We start from the raw sequence: 23,515 nt of genomic DNA, 5'->3' as shown, positions 1-23,515 counted from the left end.
GCCTTGAGGAAGAGGATATGTAGCATCCACGGTAGCCTCCCACGTACACTCACATACACTTGTCTTCTCCTACCTCCTATAATTGTAACTGTAATTTTATTTCATTTAAAACTTTATTACACAAAAAGGGGCTACAACATTGGTTACATGCAAGGTACAAGGCTACTTGTCACAGGTTGTAGAGTTCCTCCAGCTCCTCAGATAGCAGGCAGAAACCATGGATGCAGTAAGCATTTCCTCTCTGTATCGCTGAGCTCAGGCGCAGCTGGCAGCTCTAGGGTCTTTTGTTGTTTCAGTTAGCTTAGAACCCAGATCCTTCAAAAAACTAGCTTCACTTTTACTCCAGGCACCAAGTGTGTCCGGGACCATGGGGACAAAATTGTAGTGGTGATCCGGATCTCTGTATTTACGGGACTTGGCTGCTTCCCTGTTATAGCAGGACCATCCAGATGTGCTTCTAGGTAAGCAGCTGAGCCTTTCCCTTCCCTCCACTCCCCCTCTACCCCCTCCCCTACCTCTTCCCCCTCCCCTACCTCTTCCCCCTCCCCTATCTCTTCCCCCTCCCCTACCTCTTCCCCCTCCCCTTACCTCTTCCTCCTCCCCTTACCTCTTCCCCCTCCCCTACCTCTTCCCCCTCCCCTACCTCTTCCCCCTCCCCTACCTCTTCCCCCTCCCCTACCTCTTCCCCCTCCCCTACCTCTTCCCCCTCCCCCTCCCCTACCTCTTCCCCTACCCCTCCCCTACCTCTTCCCCCTCCCCTACCCCTTCCCACCTTCCTGCTCCCCTCCTCCTGACCGTCTTAAATCTCTTACGGAAGCTATTTGATCTTGCCCCATCTCCCTCTATGGGATTATCCGTTACGTTTGCTTCTTTCGGCTTCCTGTTTTCTTCCTTCCCCGAGTCCTTGGTGCGCGCGCACACTGCTCGTTATACCTAGGCTCTCTCAATAGGCCGTTATACCTAGGCTCTCTCAACAGGCCGTTCTAACGGTCTGTCCGGCACCAGCGTTGAATTTGAAGTGGTTTTCACCTTTGCAAAAGCGTTCCGATGGAGACGGATGTTCTTTTAGTGTTGAAATCGTTAATATTGCGATGCTTTTAATTGCTCTAAAACGCATGAATTTCGACGCTGTGGTCGACGGCTTGTAAATTGCGAAGGATTTGAGGACAGGATTTATTAATTAATATTGCAAATTTGTCTAGTGCATTTCGCATGTTGCAATAATGCAACACTAAAGCCTAAATGTACTCTAAATTCTCAGCTTGACTCTAAACTGTTGTTGTTGTTGAGTAAGAACACTGTTGTTTAATCCCATGAAAACTACAATGAAATTACCTCTAAATATTCACATCCTTCATAGTTATCTTGAGGTGGATCATTGTATCTGCTAAAGAGGTCTCCTGGGGAGGGGGGTTTGGCTGGGGCCAGATTCATGAAGCAGTTACGCAAGCACTTACGAACCTGGGGTCAGATTCTTGAAGCAGTTACGCAAGCACTTACGAACCTGGGGTCAGATTCATGAAGCAGTTATGCAAGTACTTGCAGATGAGGAGTCACAATAACGTGGCTGAAATATGTTGAACAAATCACACACTAGAAAGTGAAGGGACGACGACGTTTCGGTCCGTCCTGGACCATTCTCAATTTAATTTAATTCTCAATGAGAATTTAAAGGTGGAGGCCCATTGGCCACTCCACCTTTAAAACCAACCTTACGAACGTGGCTTTCAAAATGAGAGGTCAAACCGGAGAAGAGCAGCTCATTGGCCCAGCGGTACCACGTGAAGCCTTCTTAAAGAACTTCCATGTATAACACCTCTCAGCCGGTCTCCTGGCCTTTGTCCAGAAGAGATGCTTCACATTCCACTCTCATCGTTGCATTACCATCGGGTTTCAATGGCTGGCCCTCGACCTAAATACTGCAGTGGTATTGAAGCCACGTTCAACTGCTTCCCCGGGGTGTAAGGTGACCGTGTCTCTTGCTCCGTGGAGAGGCGGTGACGAGGTCTCTGAACCACAGAGTAAGCTTGTGGTTCTGTGGTCACTGAGACAGTCTTCGAGTCCCAAAGGCATTTGAGCAGAGGCTTCGAGTCCCAGAGGCATTTCAACAGAGTCTTCGAGTCCCAGAGGCATTTCAACAGAGTCTTCGAGTCCCAGAAGCATTTGACAAGTGCATGATTCAATGAGTAAATACTTGAGTGCGTGCAGTAGCAACATCTCGATTCACAGATCCCTAAATCCCAAGTTGGCTCCCTCCCCGGATAAACCCAGACGCCAGACTGTCAGAGGACGCGGAGGACGCAAGGAGCTATTGACTCTAGAAAATGCTTGACTCAGAAGCGAAAGACGCAGCAGAAATTAGGTAGCATTGTGCCAAACAAAAAAAGTCTCAAGTGATATTTGGACTCAAACACAGTATTCCGAGAATTAAAACTATGCCTTGGAAGGGCAGGGGAGGAAAGGGCTGAGGTGGAGAGAGAGGGAGAGGGAGAGAGAGAGAGAGAGAGAGAGAGAGAGAGAGAGAGAGAGGGAGAGAGAGAGAGAGAGAGAGAGAGAGAGAGAGAGAGAGAGAGAGAGGGAGAGGGAGAGGGAGAGGGAGAGAGAGAGAGGGAGAGAGAGAGAGAGAGAGAGAGAGAGAGAGAGAGAGAGAGAGAGGGAGAGGGAGAGAGAGAGAGAGAGAGAGAGAGGGAGAGGGAGAGGGAGAGAGAGAGAGAGAGAGGGAGAGAGAGAGAGAGAGAGAGAGAGAGAGAGAGAGAGAGGGAGAGGGAGAGAGAGAGAGAGAGAGGGGGGGGACTCGTATAATGATGCTTGGCGGGGGGTTAAGCTTCATCTCTTCGATTCAGCTTCTCAGCCTAAAAGTTCCAGAGCCTTTTGGGCTCTTGTCATATTTGCAGGTGAAGTTGTACAGTTGAAGTTATATGAAGCTGTATAATTGAAGTTGTACAGTTGAAGCTGTGCAGTTGAAGCTGTATGGAGCTGTTCAGTTGAAGATGTATAAAGCTGTATCCCGCCAGTGTCCCATTGTCCCACCAGTGTTCCACCAGTGTCCCACCAGTGTCCCACCAGTGTCCCATTGTCCCACCAGTGTTCCACCAGTGTCCCACCAGTGTCCCACCTGTGTCCGTCTCTTCCTGCACTGGTCATTCCAATTAAAAGGTGTTTGCGTACCCGGTCTATTCCCCCTTGCTACTTTGTATTCGGTAATCATGTCTCCCCCCTTGCTACTCCTCTTCTCCTGATATGAGATTCACGTTCTTTATAGCCTTTCCTCGTGAGTCAAGCCTCTCAGATCTGGTACCAGTCTGGTGGTATACATTTGGGATTTATCCTGCTTCGTTTTGTGTTTGATAAGGACGCGGGTATTCTGGAACTGGTCTGATACGTGGCTCAAGGTTGTTAGTGATTGTTTAATCAGATGCCTTAAGGAATTCAACATAAAATTCACCCGCTTTGTGCATTCACCTAGTTGTGTTTGTGGCGGTTGAGCTTTGGCTCTTTGGTCCCGCCTCTCGTTGCCTGACATCCCGCCGCGTGTGTGTTGTCGTCCGAACATCTTCGCGTGTTGAAGGGGGAGGTGTAGTGGTGGGTGTTGAAGGGGGAGGTGTAGTGGCGGGTGTTGAAGGGGGAGGTGTAGTGGCGGGTGTTGAAGGGGGAGGTGTAGTGGTGGGTGTTGAAGGGGGAGGTGTAGTGGCGGGTGTTGAAGGGGGAGGTGTAGTGGTGGGTGTTGAAGGGGGAGGTGTAGTGGCGGGTGTTGAAGGGGGAGGTGTAGTGGCGGGTGTTGAAGGGGGAGGTGTAGTGGCGGGTGTTGAAGGGGGAGATGTAGTGGCGGGTGTTGAAGGGGGAGGTGTAGTGGCGGGTGTTGAAGGGGGAGGTGTAGTGGTGGGTGTTGAAGGGGGAGGTGTTGTGGCGGGTGTTGAAGGGGGAGGTGTAGTGGCGGGTGTTGAAGGGGGAGGTGTAGTGGCGGGTGTTGAAGGGGGAGGTGTAGTGGCGGGTGTTGAAGGGGGAGGTGTAGTGGCGGGTGTTGAAGGGGGAGGTGTAGTGGTGGGTGTTGAAGGGGGAGGTGTAGTGGTGGGTGTTGAAGGGGGAGATGTAGTGGTGGGTGTTGAAGGGGGAGGTGTAGTGGTGGGTGTTGAAGGAGGAGGTGTAGTGGCGGGTGTTGAAGGGGGAGGTGTAGTGGCGGGTGTTGAAGGGGGAGGTGTAGTGGCGGGTGTTGAAGGGGGAGGTGTAGTGGCGGGTGTTGAAGGGGGAGGTGTAGTGGCGGGTGTTGAAGGGGGAGGTGTAGTGGCGGGTGTTGAAGGGGGAGGTGTAGTGGCGGGTGTTGAAGGGGGAGATGTAGTGGTGGGTGTTGAAGGGGGAGGTGTAGTGGGTGTTGAAGGGGGAGGTGTAGTGGCGGGTGTTGAAGGGGGAGATGTAGTGGTGGGTGTTGAAGGGGGAGGTGTAGTGGGTGTTGAAGGGGGAGATGTAGTGGCGGGTGTTGAAGGGGGAGATGTAGTGGGTATTGAAGGGGGAGATGTAGCGGGCGGGTGTTGAAGGGGGAGATGTAGCGGGCGGGTGTTGAAGGGGGAGATGTAGCGGGCGGGTGTTGAAGGGGGAGATGTAGTGGGTGTTGAAGGGGGAGATGTAGCGGGCGGGTGTTGAAGGGGGAGATGTAGTGGGTGTTGAAGGGGGAGGTGTAGTGGCGGGTGTTGAAGGGGGAGGTGTAGTGGCGGGTGTTGAAGGGGGAGGTGTAGTGGCGGGTGTTGAAGGGGGAGGTGTAGTGGCGGGTGTTGAAGGGGGAGATGTAGTGGGTGTTGAAGGACACAGCCTTCAAGAACCTGGACACAGATAGCCTTCAAGAACCTGGACACAGATAGCCCCCAAGAAACAAGAATCAAGCATAGTCCCCAGAGCCTTTGGGAACTCAACCACGTGGGCGGAAAGTCAAATAGTGGATATATTAAACAGCGTAGAGGATATTGAAGAAAATGGACAAAGGGGGGTGGATAAAGAGGGGAGAAACCATTCAAAACGAGAAACAGCAAAACAAGAGAACAAAGGATAGAAGCAAGAGAACAGGAGAACGTCTGAAAAAAAGATCCTTCAGAGCAAATGTCATAAGAAAGTGTAGCGAAATAGAAGAAGAAATAGATGTAATAGAAATAGATGAAATTGTAAAGACTAACAACATGCAGAGTTTCTAAAGATATGACAGGAATGAAAAGGGGAAAAAGCGCTGGAGCCATTGCTAGAAATAAGCATAAATACAAAAGGCGAACCTCGGGAATTGAAACTCGGTCCTGCTCGTTCTATTAGGCAAGAACGGCATACAATAACCCACTTCGGCGCATACAGACGAACGATGTTATACATTTTGTGTGCAAAGCAGAAAGTTAAAATGTATACGAAATCCTTTAGGAAGGCTTTGCATAGGATTTTACAAAAGATTACATAGGATTCAAAGATAACAGGAGACTTATTGGTTAATAACGAGGGTCTCTGTTAATGTTTTTTTTTATTATCTTTGTCAATGCTTACGTAATAAATTTGTTATGGCAAAGTGAGCATTATGCCTTTATTGTTGAAGTGAGTATTATGTCTATATTGTTGAAGTGAGCATTGTGTCTTTATTGTTGAAGTGAGCATTGTGCCTTTATTGTTGAAGTGAGCATTATGCCTTTATTGTTGAAGTGAGCATTGTGTCTTTATTGTTGAAGTGAGCATTATGTCTATATTGTTGAAGTGAGCATTATGTCTATATTGTTCAAGTGAGCATTGTGTCTTTATTGTTGAAGTAAGCATTGTGTCTATATTGTTGAAGTGAGCATTGTGTCTTTATTGTTGAAGTGAGCATTGTGCCTTTATTGTTGAAGTGAGCATTATGCCTTTATTGTTGAAGTGAGCATTGTGTCTTTATTGTTGAAGTGAGCATTGTGCCTTTATTGTTGAAGTGAGCATTGTGTCTTTATTGTTGAAGTGAGCATTATGTCTTTATTGTTGAAGTAAGCATTGTGTCTATATTGTTGAAGTGAGCATTATACCTTTATTGTTGAAGTGAGCATTCTGTCTATTGTTGAAGTGAGCATTGTGTCTTTATTGTTCAAGTGAGCATTCTGTCTATATTGTTGAAGTGAGCATTGTCTTTATTGTTAAAGTGAGCATTTTGTCTTTATTGTTGAAGTGAGCATTCTGTATTTATTACTGATTCAATATGCTCATTTGTCTATCCATCAATCATGGAAAAGAACCTGTAAATAATAACGGCAAATTCTATAAAGAAAAGCTAAAAAATATTAAAGGTTCATAAAATCCTAACTTCACGTAGTTTGCAAAAAGCTACACAATATTAAAGGTTCATAAAATCCTAACTTCACGTAGTTTGCAAAAAGCTACACAATATTAAAGGTTCATAAAATCCTAACTTCACGTAGTTTGCAAGGAGTCATTATAATCACACAATATTAAGACTATTGTATTCAAGAGTAAAAAATGGCATTTGACAATAATAAATGTTATATATATGTATCTCAGCAGGTCGTTTCCCTGGAAACACAAACCGAAACTGTCTCTTATTTTCCGCTTGTCACAACTTGTAATAAAGTTGTTACATCTTGGCTTAACGTGTTTATGACGTATTAGAACGTTGTTACAACTTGCTATATTGGTTGTTATAACTGGTTAGGAGGTGTTGAAACTTGTTCGAACGTTGTACCAACGTCGTAGTTTAGGTGTGTGTTTGGTGGGTTGCTATCTCCCCGCGTGAGAAGGTACACATCAAAGTCGAAACGCAAAGAATGTGAGGAAATACGAATTTTTAGGGCATAGCTGACAAAAAAAATAGTCAGCATATATTATGGACGTTCTTAGGAGGGTAGCGGGGAAAGGGGGGGGGGCTGCTTTCAGAAATGGCTGTGATATCTGGGTATTCAAAGGGGGATTGTTTTTAGATATGACCATAATTGTGTTAAATGATTTTCATACATTGGAATAATTTTGCTGCACCAAATGGCTTATTGTATTAACTTATATGATTCTTCAGAGCTGTAGACTTGCGCCTGATGCTCAAAATTTGGCATAACCTTCAAGTTTCAAGTATGTTTATTAAATTTTTATTTTATTTTTTATTTTACATTAGCAATACAGTGGCTGTCTTCTAACTTTCCGACAGTTCTGCAGTTTTTCTTCTTCAGTTGATATAATCCAGTGGAATTCATGACATGACAATAGAAATAAATCCGCGAGGAAATTGTTTTTGGTTTTTAAATCAATATAGAAATAGGTTGAAATCTTCAAGGATAGATGTTTCCTTTGGCACTAACATGGCAATTTCGACACTGTTGCCATCCGAAATAGAGTACATTATGAAGTCTATTTTGGCAACAAGTTGCATGGGGACCAAGACATATTGCCATAATGCAAGGGGGGCGGGGGGGGGGAATCTATCTAGGGATCTATCAGGGGAAAGCGCCAAGACATTACGACTATATAGCACTTGGAAGGGGTCAGGATAAGGATTTGGGATGGGACAGGGGGGGGAAGGAATGGTGCCCAACCACTTGGACGGTTGGGGATTGAACGCCGACCTGCATGAAACGAGACCGTCGCTCTACCGTCCAGCCCAAGTGGTTGGACACAAGGGGGGGGGAGGCTGATAACAGGCAATAATATTCAATGCAAATATAGCGACAGATAACTGTGTAGAATAAATGACAGTTCTAACGTGGATAAAAATCCTTTTCCTGTATCTTTAATTTTAAGAAATCTATCTATCTATCTATCACACACACGGGCCTCGCAGCTGAGTGGATAGCGCTCGGGGGTCGTAGTCTTAAGGGCCAGGGTTCGATTTCCGGCCGAGGCAGAAACAAATGAGCAGTTTCTTTCACTCTGATGCCCCCTGTTACCTAGCAGTAAATAGGTACCTGGGAGATAGACAGGTGTTCCGGCCTTTCTCCTGGGGATGTGTGTGTGTATGTGTGTGTGTGTGTGTGTGTGTGTGTGTGTGTGTGTGTGTGTGTGTGTGTGTGTGTTTTAGAGATACAAATATATATAGTAGACATAATAGAGGAAAAATAAATTGGTTAGAAAGGCGGGGTCGAATAGCTAGTAGTTCGATTCTGCAAGCACAAATAGTAAAAACACACACACACACACACACACACACACACACACACACACACACACACACACACACACACACACACACACACACACACACACACACACACACACACGGGGAAGGTGCAAACCGTCCCCTTGTGTTTCGTCACCCTTACCGTACACCAAATTTCAACCGTATAACTTTTTAAATTTAAAAACGCATTCAACAGAATTAACCCCAAAAAATAGCTCACAATGTTGAATACGAAACTTTTTACTCTATCAAACTGTCCTTCTACACAACATATATAAATATTTTTATAACCAAGTTTTTCACCTCCAAACGTTGCTGTATCGCTAAAAAAAAAAAAAAAAGTGTAATTCCAACGAAAAAAATGTATTTGCTTGAAATATTCGCTCCAATGCACATGTTTACAAGTTCGCAAAAATAGCGTCGTCCTGCGCTCTGTCGCTTAATGCTGTTTTAATTGATATGATCCTAGCCGTCATTATCTGCAAGTGCAGAATTTTTTCGGCATATGGAACGTAAATTAATTAGGCGATTTGTCATTAATGCCAAAGCGTGTTGGAGGACGATCTGGTACGTATGTTAGGATATTTGTATTAGTTTATATATATATATATATATATATATATATATATTTATATATATATATATATATATATATATATATCTACAATGCACCACCTCTGGTGCAATTGTAGGGACCCACATCCTCGAAGAAGAAAATGAAGAGTATTCAGAGAAGATCATGTGGATTCTCACTGAAGATTTTGATCTTTTCTTCTCTTACCACCCCTATTATTTTTTTATATATATTTTATTTTATTTTATTGTATTTTATTTTATTGCAATGTATTTTAATTGCAATGCTATTTTAATTGCACGCATTTTCCCTCTGAACTGCGACACTGAGGCGCCGGAACAGGAAACTGGCCGCTCGTGAGTCTTTTAAGTTTTCCCAATGAGTTCCTCGCCCACCTCCTTTAAGAACTTAAGTGCAGATTTACCCCAGACGCCCAGAGGGGCCTCCCCCGCCCCTCCTTTCTTCCATACGTTGCTGCCCACGGCCGGGGGGGGGGAGGGGGTAGTACTTTTACCATAGACAATGTTTATATAATATATAACTATCGTTTTGATGACCCTTTACAGTGTCATGCCAAGACCAAGAAATGGTGAATTTATATTCTCTCTCTCCCTCTCCCACCCCCTCCCCTTCCCTTCCTTTCCTTCCCCTGGCTCCCATCCCTCCCTTTCCCTGGCTCCCATCCCTCAATAATTCCACAAGGCAAAGCCGTATTGTCAGGCCAGCATAACAAACGATATCGTTCGTAAGCAAAAAATAAATAAACACGGGTCGGCTCTCGTGGATTCTTGTGGGTGAAGAAATAAAAGGCTAGTCTTGAGTGCTGGGTTCGTGGTCTGTTGTCAGATTTCCCTCCTCCAATGACTCTCAAGGTCGGCTTGGATAAATACTTGAGTCGAAGGTGGTTTTACTTCATGGAAAACTGTTTGGGGGATGAGGGGGATATTAGCGAACTTTAAAACAAGAATAGTTGCAATAATGTGTGAAATAATATCACTTTTTAATGAAGGATAATTGAATAATATTTTAGTATACGTCTTTAGAAACCATAATTCATAAATAATTCGTCACTACAATGAGAGGTATACCTCCGCTTCTTGGTGTACAGTATACTGAGAATAATTATTTACAGACTAAAGTATACCTGCTGGTTGGACAGTCAGCTATTGTGATGGCTTTAATACTCCTCCAAAGGTTAATAGGCCTAAAAAAGACTCCATCACAGGATGATTGACGCTACCCAGTAAACTCTGCCCCCCCCCCCGGGATGAAATTAATAAAATAAAATAAAATTTATATTTAAAGTATAAATAAGTATAAACGTTCATTTAGATTTTCCAAGCTTACAGGAATTATTATTATTCAGGAAAGATAATTTATAAAGAACAATGGGCTACGGTTATTTTTTTTTTTTTGGGGGGGGGGCTCTATAACCCATTCAGTCTCAGGCCATAATCGTCCTTACTGCGAACGTCACAAAGGCTTTTTATGTAATAGCAATCAGTGCAATAAAAACATGTTTTTTTTTGTTACAACAAATAATATATAATATGATTTTTTTTGTAGGTACTGGGTGAACTCACAATAATGTGATATATGTATGAGCAACCCTTTTCGACTCAAGTCCATTACATCCAACGGTCGACCCCACAAAGCATTCATAAATGTTAACATGCTGTTCATTCAAACAGGAATGTTCTCAAATATAAATTAATATTTTAATATATTAGCATATTGTGCATATATAGGCATAGGTGTTTAGGTTCGATTGGTGATTATTTGTATCTGTACTACGTGGGTGAAACATTTATAGCGTTGTGGTTCGAACAGAATTAGTCAGTGAGGCGCTTGTTCTAGAAGTGTTCGGACGTCATCAATTGTGAATCGTGTGTAAACCGATTTTCAATCATAAACAGGGGTTTGGCGGCTGGATTAACGAGTTTGGATCTTAGTATGCAAGAACGGGTTGGCTAATCAAATCAAGCTTACCTAGGAGGCGGGCTCGCAGCCCGTCCTCCAAACAAAGACCCAAAAGTGATTGCATCCACCCGCCATACCCCGCTGTTTATGAATGAAAAACGGTTTACTCATGTCTCACAACTGCCGACGTTCGAATACTTCCGGAACAAGTGCTTCACTGAAGAGTTTTGTTCGAACCACAACGCTGTAAATGCTTTACCCACAGAATCACCCTAAATAGGTACAATATGGTAATATAAAATAATATTAACTTATATGTGAGAAAATTCCTGTTTTCAATGAACAGCATATTAAAATGGATGAATGCGTCTTTAGGGTCGACCGCTGGATGGAATGGACTTGGTCTGAGGACGGGTTGCCAGATACCAATAATCAACGCCAGTATGCGTGTGTCTGTAGTGACGAACGTACGCGTTGTGACTAACACTAATCCCCAACTGGAATATACCGATTAATCCGGGATTTAACCGCCTCAATCCTGCCTCTGAATATTCCCTCATGTCAGTCCACTAGAGATAAGTTTTATCCTGTTTAGCATCCGAATATAAACGACGGGTTATAGTGGATATTTTTGTGGTCATTGCTGGCGGCTTCCCCCTCCTCCTGCGTCCATGGCGACGCATAAATATTCGTTTACTATGCCATATTTATCTTACACACGCTCCATTAATCATCATTGCTTAGATAAGATTCTTTTATCATCATTGCTTTAGCCTCATCCTTTCTTATACTCCTTCCTTCCTTTCATTCTAGCATAAAGTAGGCAAGGCAGGCGAATGGCTACGAGCGACCACCATCCTCACTGGTAACTGCACTTCAGCCATTGATGCTTGCTTCATTCCACACACCTACATGTAGGCCTTCTTGCATACACGTGGATGTATGGACTCCCACACATCCATATGTAGATCTGTGGGATCCCACACATCCACATGTAGATCTGTGGACTATACGTAGAATAAATACCACAGTCTTCTCCCAGATAACTAGTCTGCAGTTTTTTTTTTTTTTTTTTTTAACTATGTCTCGCTCTCTAATACACTGAAAGGTTTAGGAATTTTAACATTTGAAAATCGAAAACCGATTTCCCTTGTCGTTGTAATTATTTATATCGAGGAAGAGTTTTCCTTGTAACTATGTAAATGCCTTGTAATGTGGTTTTTTTTTTATCCTGCAACCGTCAACTGGCTTGCTCTGAGCACAGGGGTGTAATGGAGATGAAAGAGGAACATGTACACAAGACAACATGAACAAGAGACCTTGAGATTAAAAAACGGAAATAAAATAGCAATCCTAGGCTAATGGTGCTGTTTAATAATCGCTATCTGAAACAAAAAGTTCCAAGTAGCACGGGGCTATGGTGAGCCCGTGTCCTAGGCTAAATATACGCACCCTTAGGCCTGAATTAATACAGAAATATACAAAACTAAGCCTAGGAATGGTAACGTTTGCTTATTGCCTTCTTTGTCTGTATACACGTTTTGCACAATGCACCCACAGCATTGGTGCTATAAGTTGTGGTTGATATGCAACATTTGTATTTTGCAATAAATATAATATACCACATGAATGTTTTAAGCAGACGAATGTGGGTAGCGTGAGTGTCCGGTGTAGCCACACGGCAATAAAATAGAAGCCAGATGTCAACACATTAATCAAGGCTGGCAAGCAATATTAAGCAACCCATTAGGGAATAATGAATATTTACCCCCATTAAAAATCGCTGTGCCGTAGTGTTTGAATATTTAGTTTACTATAGTTAAAAAAATATATATATTCAAATTTGTATTTAAAATGATTGGCGAGGCTAACGAAAGCCTAATTCGTATTTTTATGTATTTAATTTTTCCTATATAAAAGCTTAATATATGTAAAGTGATATGTATGCATATATACACATACATTTACGAATGTCTTTTTAAGTATAATCTTTTTATTAAATATGGCCCGGAGTCATAGTTGAACTTTAGAGTTGAACTCTAAACCCGTCTATGCGGCTATGGATGAAATGTACAAAATATGTATTGTACTAAGAAAAGGTAATCCCTCTTCATTTATTAAATCTTAAGTCAGATTTGGTACATACATACCATACTAGAAAAGGTTAGGATTGGCTATTCCTTCTCGGTCCATATTTTGTACGTAGCATCCATAGGCTGTATGGCACTCAAAATTTTGGATGATAGGCTGTAATATATGGTCCTCCAGTGTAAAACGTTGGCCATTCCTGAAGTTGTAAATGCAAAACCGCTGGTGTAAAGCATTTTGTAGAAAACGGCTTCGAACATTGAAAACGATCAAGTGAATCGCATAGAAAAAGCAGTCAATTTTGTGGCATGTTTTAGTGTATTTCGTTCCTAAAAAGAACGGTTAAAACACCGGATATATATACAATTATTTTATAGACAATATGCAGTAATTATTAATGTAGAACTGACGGTACGTCTATAAAAAAAATCAAACGTTTCTTTTCCGGCAGTTGCGGGGGAAGCTTCCTGACGCTTGGAGCGTCAGTGCTGACGTCGTCGCCAGCTTGACTGGAGGACAGCAACGACAAGGTGGTCATGAAGATGGTGGTTCTCCTTCTCGTCTGTGATCGTGGTCGCTCCTTCTCCAGCATCACTTGTCATCTTGGGTTACAACACCGGGGTCTGCGGGGGACGGGATGTTTGCCCGAGGAACCACTGCCAGCGGTTATGGACGGTGAGTGTGTGTGCATCTGTGCTATGCATTTTACGGCAGCTGTGTTGTACTTCGGGGGGACATTGATGCCTTGAGCTGTAGATACGTGTTTGGTTGATTGATGCATTTAGTTGTGGATACGTGTTTGGTTGATTGGTGCATTGAGCTGTAGATAAGTGTTGGGTTGATGATGCATTGAGCTGCAAGGTACGTGTTGGGTTGATTGATGCATTGAGCTATGGATACATGTTGGGTTGATTGATGCATTCAGTTGTAGGTATAAGTTGGGCTGATTGATGCATTTAGTTGTAAATACATATTGGGTTCATTAATGAATTTAGCTGTAGAATACGTCTTGAGTCGATTGATGCATTTAGCTGTAGGTATGTGTTGGATTGATGCATTCAGCTGTAGATATGTGTTGGATTGATGGATGCATTTAGTTGTAGATACGTGTTCGGTCGATTGGTCCATTTAGTTGTAGATACGTGTTGGGTATAACTTATCAGCAACAATGATAGAGAAAATTACGACGCTCGTTGCTGTGTACACGACGTTAAGCAGGGTTTCGCAGGGTAATTAGTTTAGTTAGGTTTTGGATACGCCACGGAGACAGTTTGATAAGGCCCTTGGATATACCACGGATGACGTTTTATACGGCAGTGGTATATACCAAAATGTTTAGTAAGGTTCTGGGATATTTGGCAAGTGTTACAGTTTAGCAATGTCAAGTTACGCCAGACATATAGTCCCGATTTTGCCACCTGTAGTAAAATTGTACCATTTTGGTACAGTTTGAAGCTAGATGTCCTGTGGTGCTACATTAGGGTCAAAAGTTTCATTTCGGTACATTGTTCAGAAGCGGTAAATTTGTTCTGTACCCCAATGAAATTGACATATCCCCCCTATGTTAATAAGAAATTGTTAGAGTAATCGGGTATAATAGAAAATTTGTGCATTATATAGATTAATCTTTTCAAATTAAGAGGTGCTTAACACCCTCAACATATTTTCAGTGGGAACGGAAGGGAAATATTAGGTGAAAGCACCATGCCAATCAGTATGTAGTCTTGTTGTTGTGCTGTATCTAGTTCTCTTGTGTTGTATCTAGTTTTGTTGTGCTGTATCGAGTTTTTTGTTGTGCTGAATCTAGTATTTTGTTGTGCTGAATCTAGTTTTGTTGTGCTGAATCTAGTTTTTTGTTGTGCTGAATCTAGTTTTGTTGTGCTGAATCTAGTATTTTGTTGTGCTGAATCTAGTTTTGTTGTGCTGTATCGAGTTTTTTGTTGTGCTGAATCTAGTATTTTGTTGTGCTGAATCTAGTATTTTGTTGTGCTGAATCTAGTTTTGTTGTGCTGAATCTAGTTTTTTGTTGTGCTGAATCTAGTTTTTTGTTGTGCTGAATCTAGTTTTTTGTTGTGCTGAATCTAGTTTTTTGTTGTGCTGAATCTAGTTTTTTGTTGTGCTGAATCTAGTTTTTTGTTGTGCTGAATCTAGTTTTTTGTTGTGCTGAATCTAGTTTTTTGTTGTGCTGAATCGAGTTTTGTTGTGCTGAATCGAGTTTTGTTGTGCTGTATCGAGTTTTTTGTTGTGCTGAATCTAGTATTTTGTTGTGCTGAATCGAGTTTTGTTGTGCTGTATCGAGTTTTTTGTTGTGCTGAATCTAGTATTTTGTTGTGCTGAATCGAGTTTTGTTGTGCTGTATCGAGTTTTTTGTTGTGCTGTATCTAGTTTTGTTGTGCTGTATCGAGTTTTTTGTTGTGCTGAATCTAGTTTTGTTGTGCTGTATCGAGTTTTTTGTTGTGCTGTATCTAGTTTTGTTGTGCTGTATCGAGTTTTTTGTTGTGCTGTATTTAGTTTTGTTGTGTTGTATCAAGTTTTGTTGTGTTGTATCAAGTTTTGTTGTGCTGTATCTAGTTTTGTTGTGCTGAATCTAGCTTTGTTGTGCTGTATCGAGTTTTGTTGTGCTGTATCTAGTTTTGTTGTGCTGTATCTAGTTTTGTTGTGCTGTATCGAGTTTTGTTGTGCTGTATCTAGTTTTGTTGTGCTGAATCTAGCTTTGTTGTGCTGTATCAAACTATATTTTTTTTTTTGGGTGATTATTTGTTTTTTGGTTAAGCAGTGTACTTGTTTTCCACGATTTCTAGTTATTTTTAGTTATTTTTTATTGTTTTTTAAAGGCGATTTATATTTTTTATTTTTTATTGGGGGAAAGATGTAATTTGTTGTTAAATCTTTGTATTTGTAGTACGTGGATGAAACATTTATAGATGTGTGTTATTCCAACACGGAATGAAGAGAGAGAAATATTTTAGAGAAAAATTCAGACGTTAAGAATAGTGTGTAAAGTGACTTGGTTTTTCTTTCATAAACAAGGGAGGGGGGGGGGGGAGGCATGGCTTCTGGATTAACGAGCATTTAGCCCTCATTGAACCGTTTATATAACGACTGGTTTGTGTCAGCAGGTGAGGAAGCTCCACCTGTCACGGGGGGAGGATGTCAATACCCGCTGCGGTCGCCCTCTGCTGGCTTGCTTGACTGGACGATGGCATCGGCATCTTCTCATCATCATAAAGATGGTTGACAGTGTGTTGCATCGTAATCACTGCTTCTCCGGCCTCGCTGTCATCTTGAACTATAAGAATCAGGTTTCTGCAGGACAGTTTTGTTTGCCTGAGCAACCACTGTCGACGGTGAGTGTGCCATTCCTCTTTTTTATTTTCGTGAGTGCTGGATAGGTGTTGTTCGTGAGTTCTCCTTTTCAGAAGCAGTCTTAGAAAGCTACGACGTCTTTACCTGTACACTCTAGGTTAGGCTGGCTTAATAGGTTCAGTTAGGCCATGGAGATGTCCTGGAGTTGGTTTGGAATGGGCTTTTTTGTTTATACAAGGTGGTTGTATGTCAGCTGTATGCTGACATACACTGCAGGGGATACATGTAGGAATGAATACATTGTTGCCTCGGGAGGCGAGTGCAACGTAGCGCCCATTAACATTTCCTGGCGTTTAGGTATTTGCGTATAAACTGTGTTAGTAACTGTTCGTAAATAATTCATTCTAAATGTTCTCACGCGGAGAGATGCACGGGAGAGGAATACGAATATTAGTGCAAACACAACTTTCAACGTTATTCGTAAAAAATTAATATGTTCATAAAACATATCTACGTTGTATTGAGTGATACAACATAATCATAGACTTCGAATTTAATACTATGATCGGTTACCATGTGTATTTTACCTTCTTATTATATAAAAATCTCTTCGGTGTATATATAGTTTTGAATGTTTATTTAGGCTAGCAGAATATTATAGTTTTTGATATGCAGGGATAATCCCATGTAGTTTTACCAAGATATTGAAAATCAGACCATAGCATTATTCTGAAAATTGTTATAGCAGTTATAATCTCAGACGTTATTGTTATTTAAAATGTAACGTCTTGAGCATTTACACCCCATTAGTGCCTTGCGTACAAATGGGTACATAAGGCACAAATGGATTTGACACATACATGTACACACATTGTGCCTTTCTGATAATTTCACTATTATCGGGGGACGGTCATTAAGCCCGTGCAACGTGTTTCTCGAATAATACATTTTATTTTGATGTAAAAATCCCCAAAGTCACAAAATATATGCTATAAATCAATATGGCTCGCCTAATTGATGAGCTGTTACGTTTTCTGTAAGTGGGTTTTCTGTTAAGTTAGGTTCGGTAATTTAATAAATTATTTTTTTGGACGTTGTCACAACACGAGATGACGTGTTGGTTTATGCCCATGTGACGATTGTGTTCCAGGTTCACTATACGGTACAGTCATCGCTATGTTCACTATACGGTACATTCATCGCTGTGTTCACTACACGTTACAGTCATCGCTGTGTTCACTACACGTTAGTCATCGCTGTGTTCACTACACGTTAGTCATCGCTGTGTTCACTACACGTTAGTCATCGCTGTGTTCACTACACGTTAGTCATCGCTGTGTTCACTACACGTTAGTCATCGCTGTGTTCACTACACGTTAGTCATCGCTATGTTCACTATACGGTACAGTCATCGCTATGTTCACTACACGGTACAGTCATCGCTATGTTCACTATACAGTACAGTCACCGCTGTGTTCACTATACGGTACAGTCGTCGCTGTGTTCACTATACGGTACAGTCATCGCTGTGTTCACTATACGGTACAGTCATCGCTGTGTTCACTACACGGTACAGTCATCGCTATGTTCACTATACTGTACAGTCATCGCTATGTTCACTACACGAACTTTTTGAAACTTGTAGTTGCAGACCACCGTATTTATTGAACGTTCTGAAAGTCATCGCTGTGTCACACCAGTTTGAGACCTAATTTTTTCAGTTGTATTCCTCACGTTTAAGACCGAATATTTTCCAGAGTTCAGTTTTTGGGAAATATTTCAGAGACGATTTTTGGAAAATATGTTCATACAAGTTTTGTTAAGAAATTAATAGACCCTTTAGCAGTACCTTTTTGTTATGAGTCCAATTACTGCTGTCACCAGTTTAAGACCGAAATTTATAAGTTTTAATCCTTGCTGCAGTCTTAAGCAGTTCTTAAGGAGAAAAATAAACTCTACAGACTTGAGTATCTTTTTTTTTTTTTTTTTTATAAGTAATTCACAGTAACAGAAGTTAGTTCTTGGACCGGCCTCTATTTATTTTCAGTTTTACTTACTCGTGTATTAATTTAAAGAATTCTTATTGAGAAAATAAACTCTACGGACTTTCGTGTCAGCAAGGCGGACAGCCCGCCTGCTTTCATACCTCTCACTGTATTTCCCACTTCTACACTTCCCTTCACCTATGCCTCTCCTTCCTCTTTACTCAAAAAAAAAAAAGAAAAAAACGGACTTGAGGATATATTTTTAAAAAATTCATCAGAAGTTCTTGGACCCCAGGTCTATACGTTTATGAGTGTAGTTTCGCTACTGGTAATCCTATTTTAGGCCCAATTTAAAGGTCATACTAAGAATGTAGTAAGAAAAGAAAATAATGTTACTGAGCTCCAGCTCTTGTGCTCGCCTTAGTTTACTGTTACACCTTTGTTAATAATATATCAATTCCCCTAAGATTTAAACCCGCCATATTTCGGACGCAGTAAATCAGATCGTCAGTAACCATGTTCTAGCTCCTGTCCTCCACCTTAGCCCCCCTCACGTATCTTCGTTAATACCTGATCAATTCCCCTCAAATTTAAAAACAGCTGTATTTTGGACGTAGCAAAATAGATCAAAGCAGTTACCCGCCAAACACACACCGAAACTACGACGTTGGTACAACGTTCAAACAAGTTTTAACACCTCCTAACCAGTTATAACAACCAATATAGCAAGTTGTAACAACGTTCTAATACGTCATAAACACGTTAAGCCAAGATGTAACAACTTTATTACAAGTTGTAACAAGCGGAAAAAAGAGACACTTTTGGTTTGTGTTTCCAGGGTAGAGAGTTCCCCACCTTAGTTTACTCTCACAATTCCGCTATTAATCAATCATTTTCCTCGAGATTTTTAAGTCATATTTCGAACGTGGTACATAAGAACATAAGAACAAAGGTAACTGCAGAAGGCCTATTGGCCCATACGAGGCAGCTCCTATTCTATAACCACCCAATCCCACTCATATACTTGTCCAACCCGTGCTTGAAACAATCGAGGGACCCCACCTCCACAATGTTACGCGGCAATTGGTTCCACAAATCAACAACCCTGTTACTGAACCAGTATTTACCCAAGTCTTTCCTAAATCTAAACTTATCCAATTTATATCCATTGTTTCGTGTTCTGTCCTGTGTTGATACTTTTAATACCCTATTAATATCCCCCCGGTTATGTCCATTCATCCACTTAAGAACATAAGAACATAAGAACAAAGGTAACTGCAGAAGGCCTATTGGCCCATACGAGGCAGCTCCTATTCTATAACCACCCAATCCCACTCATATACTTGTCCAACCCGCGCTTGAAACAATCGAGGGACCCCACCTCCACCACGTTACGCGGCAATTGGTTCCACAAATCTACAACCCTGTTACTGAACCAGTATTTACCCAAGTCTTTCCTAAATCTAAACTTATCCAATTTATACCCATTGTTTCGTGTTCTGTCCTGTGTTGATACTTTTAATACCCTATTAATATCCCCCTTGTTATGTCCATTCACCCACTTGTAAACCTCTATCATGTCGCCCCTAACTCTTCGCCTTTCCAGTGAATGCAACTTAAGCTTTGTTAATCTTTCTTCATATGAAAGATTTCTAATTTGGGGAATTAACTTAGTCATCCTACGCTGGACACGTTCAAGTGAATTTATATCCATTCTATAATATGGCGACCAAAACTGAACTGCATAATCTAAATGGGGCCTAACTAGAGCAAGATATAGCTTGAGAACCACACCAGGTGTCTTGTTACTAACGCTGCGATTAATAAATCCAAGTGTCCGATTTGCCTTATTACGAACATTTATGCATTGATCCTTTTGTTTTAAATTCTTACTAATCATAACTCCCAGATCCCTTTCGCAATCCGACTTCGCAATCACAACACCATCTAGCTCGTATCTTGTAACTCTATCATCATTACCTAACCTCAGAACTTTACATTTATCAGCATTAAACTGCATCTGCCAATCCTTTGACCATTTCAAAACCCTATCTAGATCAACTTGAAGTGATAGTGAGTCCTCCTCCGAATTAATTTCCCTACCGATTTTCGTATCATCGGCAAATTTGCAAATGTTGCTACTCAAACCTGAATCTAAATCATTTATATATATTATAAACAACAGAGGTCCCAGGACAGAGCCTTGAGGCACTCCACTTACAACATTTTCCCACTCTGACTTGATTCCATTTATACTAACTCTCTGTTTCCTTTGGTATAGCCATGCCCTAATCCAGCTTAATATAGCACCCCCAATACCATGAGACTCTATTTTTTTAATCAGTCTTTCATGTGGCACTGTATCAAAAGCTTTGCTAAAGTCAAGGTATACAACATCGCAATCCTTACCACTATCAACTGCCTCAACAATGCTAGAATAAAAAGATAACAAATTTGTTAAACATGAACGGCCATTTATAAAACCATGTTGCGACTCAATTATTAATTTATGTTTTTCAAGATGAAGACGAATTTTATTTGCTATTATAGATTCGAGTAACTTTCCCACAATAGACGTTAGGCTAATTGGTCGATAGTTAGACGCAAGTGATCTATCTCCTTTCTTAAAAACTGGTATCACATTAGCAACTTTCCAAAACTCTGGCACTCTGCCTGACTCTATTGATTTATTAAATATGGTTGACAGTGGGTCACAAAGCTCCTCTTTGCATTCTTTAAGCACCCTAGCAAACACTTCATCCGGCCCTGGGGATTTGTTTGGTTTGAGTTTTACTATTTGTTTAAGAACATCCTCCCTGGTAACTGCTAAACTCGTCAACCTGTCCTCGTCCCCACCCACATAGACTTGTTCGGCTGAAGGCATATTGTTAAGTTCCTCTTTAGTAAATACAGATACAAAATATTTATTAAAAATACTACTCATCTCTTCATCACTATCTGTTATTTGACCTGTCTCAGTTTTTAATGGACCTATCCTTTCCCTAGTCTTAGTACGATATAACTGAAAAAACCCTTTAGGATTTGTCTTTGCTTGCCCTGCTATGCGAACTTCATAGTTTCTTTTTGCTTTCCTTATCTCTTTTTTAACATTTCTAACCAGTTGTACGAATTCCTGTTCTAAAGTGACCTCCCCATTTTTAATCCTTTTGTACCAAGCTCTCTTTTTACCTATAAGGTTCTTCAAATTCTTTGTTATCCACTTTGGGTCATTAGTATACGATCTATTCAATTTGTATGGTATACTACGTTCCTGTGCTTTGTTTAGAATATTCTTAAATAAGTTATATATTGAATCCACATCGAAATCCCCATTTAAGTCACCTATCGCTGGGTTCATGTCTCGCTCCAAGACCGGCCCACACCCCATACCCAAGCCTTTCCAATCAATTTGACCCAAAAAATTTCTTAGGCTATTAAAATCAGCTTTTCGAAAATCTGGCACTTTAACAGAATTTTCTCCTACTGGTCTATTCCATTCTATGCTAAATCTGATTTCTTTGTGATCACTGCTCCCTAGCTCACTCCCTATTTCGATGTTATTAATTTGCGTTTCCCTGTTAGTTAACACTAAATCTAAAATATTATTTTCCCGTGTTGGTTCCTTAATGTGTTGCGTAAGAAAGCAATCGTCAATTAATTCTAGAAAATCTTCTGCTTCACTATTCCCTGTTTTGTTCAACCAGTTTATTCCGCTAAAATTAAAGTCACCCATGACATAAATACTGTTAGATCTAGATGCTCTAGATATTTCATCCCATAGATGCTTTGCTTCCATTCTGTCTAAATTTGGTGGCCTATATATTACTCCTATTATAATATTATTAGCTTTTTCGTTTAATTCAATCCAAATAGTTTGTGTGTGTGGCTCTGTTTTGATTCCCTCTTTGAGACTACATTTCAAATTGTCCCTAACATATATGGCTACTCCACCTCCTCGTCTAATATATCTATCTGTGTGAAATAGTTTAAATCCATATATTTGATATTCAGCTAATAGTTCTCTATTTTCTACATTCATCCACGTTTCGGTAAGTGCAATAATATCTATTTTTTCTGTGCAGACAAGAGCATTTAATTCGTTAATTTTATTTCTTAGACTTCTACTGTTAGTGTAATATACCCTAAGTGAATTGTTATTTTGCGGACCTTCTCTTTCCCTGATCGTTTTGCCAATTCCTTTCTCCCACAAACACATACTTTTATTACCTCCTTCCTCCAAATCAATTCCCATACCTCTATCTACTAACAGTTTAAACCCAAACAAACACCTCTAACCACTCCTTCCAACGAGTTCGCAACAGCAACAACCCCAGCTCTCGATAGATGCACCCCATCACGAGCATACATTTCATTTCTTCCATAGAAGTGTTCCCAGTTGTCTATAAAAGATATTGCATTTGATTTGCAATATCTTTCCAGCCGGCAATTGACACCAAGTGCCCTCGATATCCATTCATTTCCCACTCCCTTTCTTGGAAGAATGCCACATATGATCGGGATTCCTCCCTTGCTCCTAACTAACTCTATGGCTGTTTTATACCTCTGAATCAGTTCCTCACTCCTAACTCGACCAACATCATTTCCTCCCACGCTAATGCAAATAATGGGATTGTTCCCATTACCAGCCATAATATCATTCATGTTGTTTATAATATCACCAATGCCAGCTCCGGGATAGCAAACCCTTAACCTGTTTCCCCTATCTCTAGCACAAAACGTTCTATCCAAATACCTTATCTGGGAATCTCCCACAACTAATGTTTGCTTAGGTACTTCCTTTACTTTCTGAGGGGCCTGCGCTTCCTTTCTCTTCGTTGCTTTCCCTTTTGCGCGATCCACAGTCTCTCCACAGCACTCGTCCTCCAAAACGTCAAATGAATTTGAAGTTGCTATGGCGTTTGAAGGCGGCTTTATCAAAGTCTTCTTAAGGCCCCTGTCTTTCGCAACTCTCCAAGACGAGGTCCCTTTACTGCTGGTCTCCTCCTTCGTTACTTCTCGTTGTTTTTTAAGCTGACGCACCTCCTCCCGCAGAGAGTCCAACTCTGTCCTCAGGGCTCCCACTAGAGTCACCAGGTCCTTCACTACAACTTCCATATTGCTATGATAATATAACAACACTGACCTCTATCTGACCTCTTGTAAACCTCTATCATGTCACCCCTAACTCTTCGCCTTTCCAGTGAATGCAACTTAAGCTTTGTTAATCTTTCTTCATATGAAAGATTTCTAATTTGGGGAATTAACTTAGTCATCCTACGCTGGACACGTTCAAGTGAATTTATATCCATTCTATAATATGGCGACCAAAACTGAACTGCATAATCTAAATGGGGCCTAACTAGAGCAAGATATAGCTTGAGAACCACACCAGGTGTCTTGTTACTAACGCTGCGATTAATAAATCCAAGTGTCCGATTTGCCTTATTACGAACATTTATGCATTGATCCTTTTGTTTTAAATTCTTACTAATCATAACTCCCAGATCCCTTTCGCAATCCGACTTCGCAATC

General features: G+C 41.2%; 1 long non-coding RNA gene across 1 annotated transcript in view; it reads left to right on the top strand.

Annotated features, from left to right (window-relative positions):
• Positions 1–23,515, top strand: part of LOC123746763 (uncharacterized) — a 248,519-nt gene that overhangs the window by 175,298 nt on the left and 49,706 nt on the right. The window contains exons 3-4 of the long non-coding RNA XR_006771557.2: positions 13,144–13,367; positions 15,812–16,039. This is a non-coding gene — a long non-coding RNA (uncharacterized lncRNA). The remainder of the gene's footprint in view (positions 1–13,143; positions 13,368–15,811; positions 16,040–23,515) is intronic.

Source organism: Procambarus clarkii, chromosome 93 (assembly GCF_040958095.1).
Source record: "Procambarus clarkii isolate CNS0578487 chromosome 93, FALCON_Pclarkii_2.0, whole genome shotgun sequence".
NCBI lineage: Eukaryota > Metazoa > Arthropoda > Malacostraca > Decapoda > Cambaridae > Procambarus > Procambarus clarkii.
This window is presented reverse-complemented; position numbering and strand designations above follow the sequence as displayed.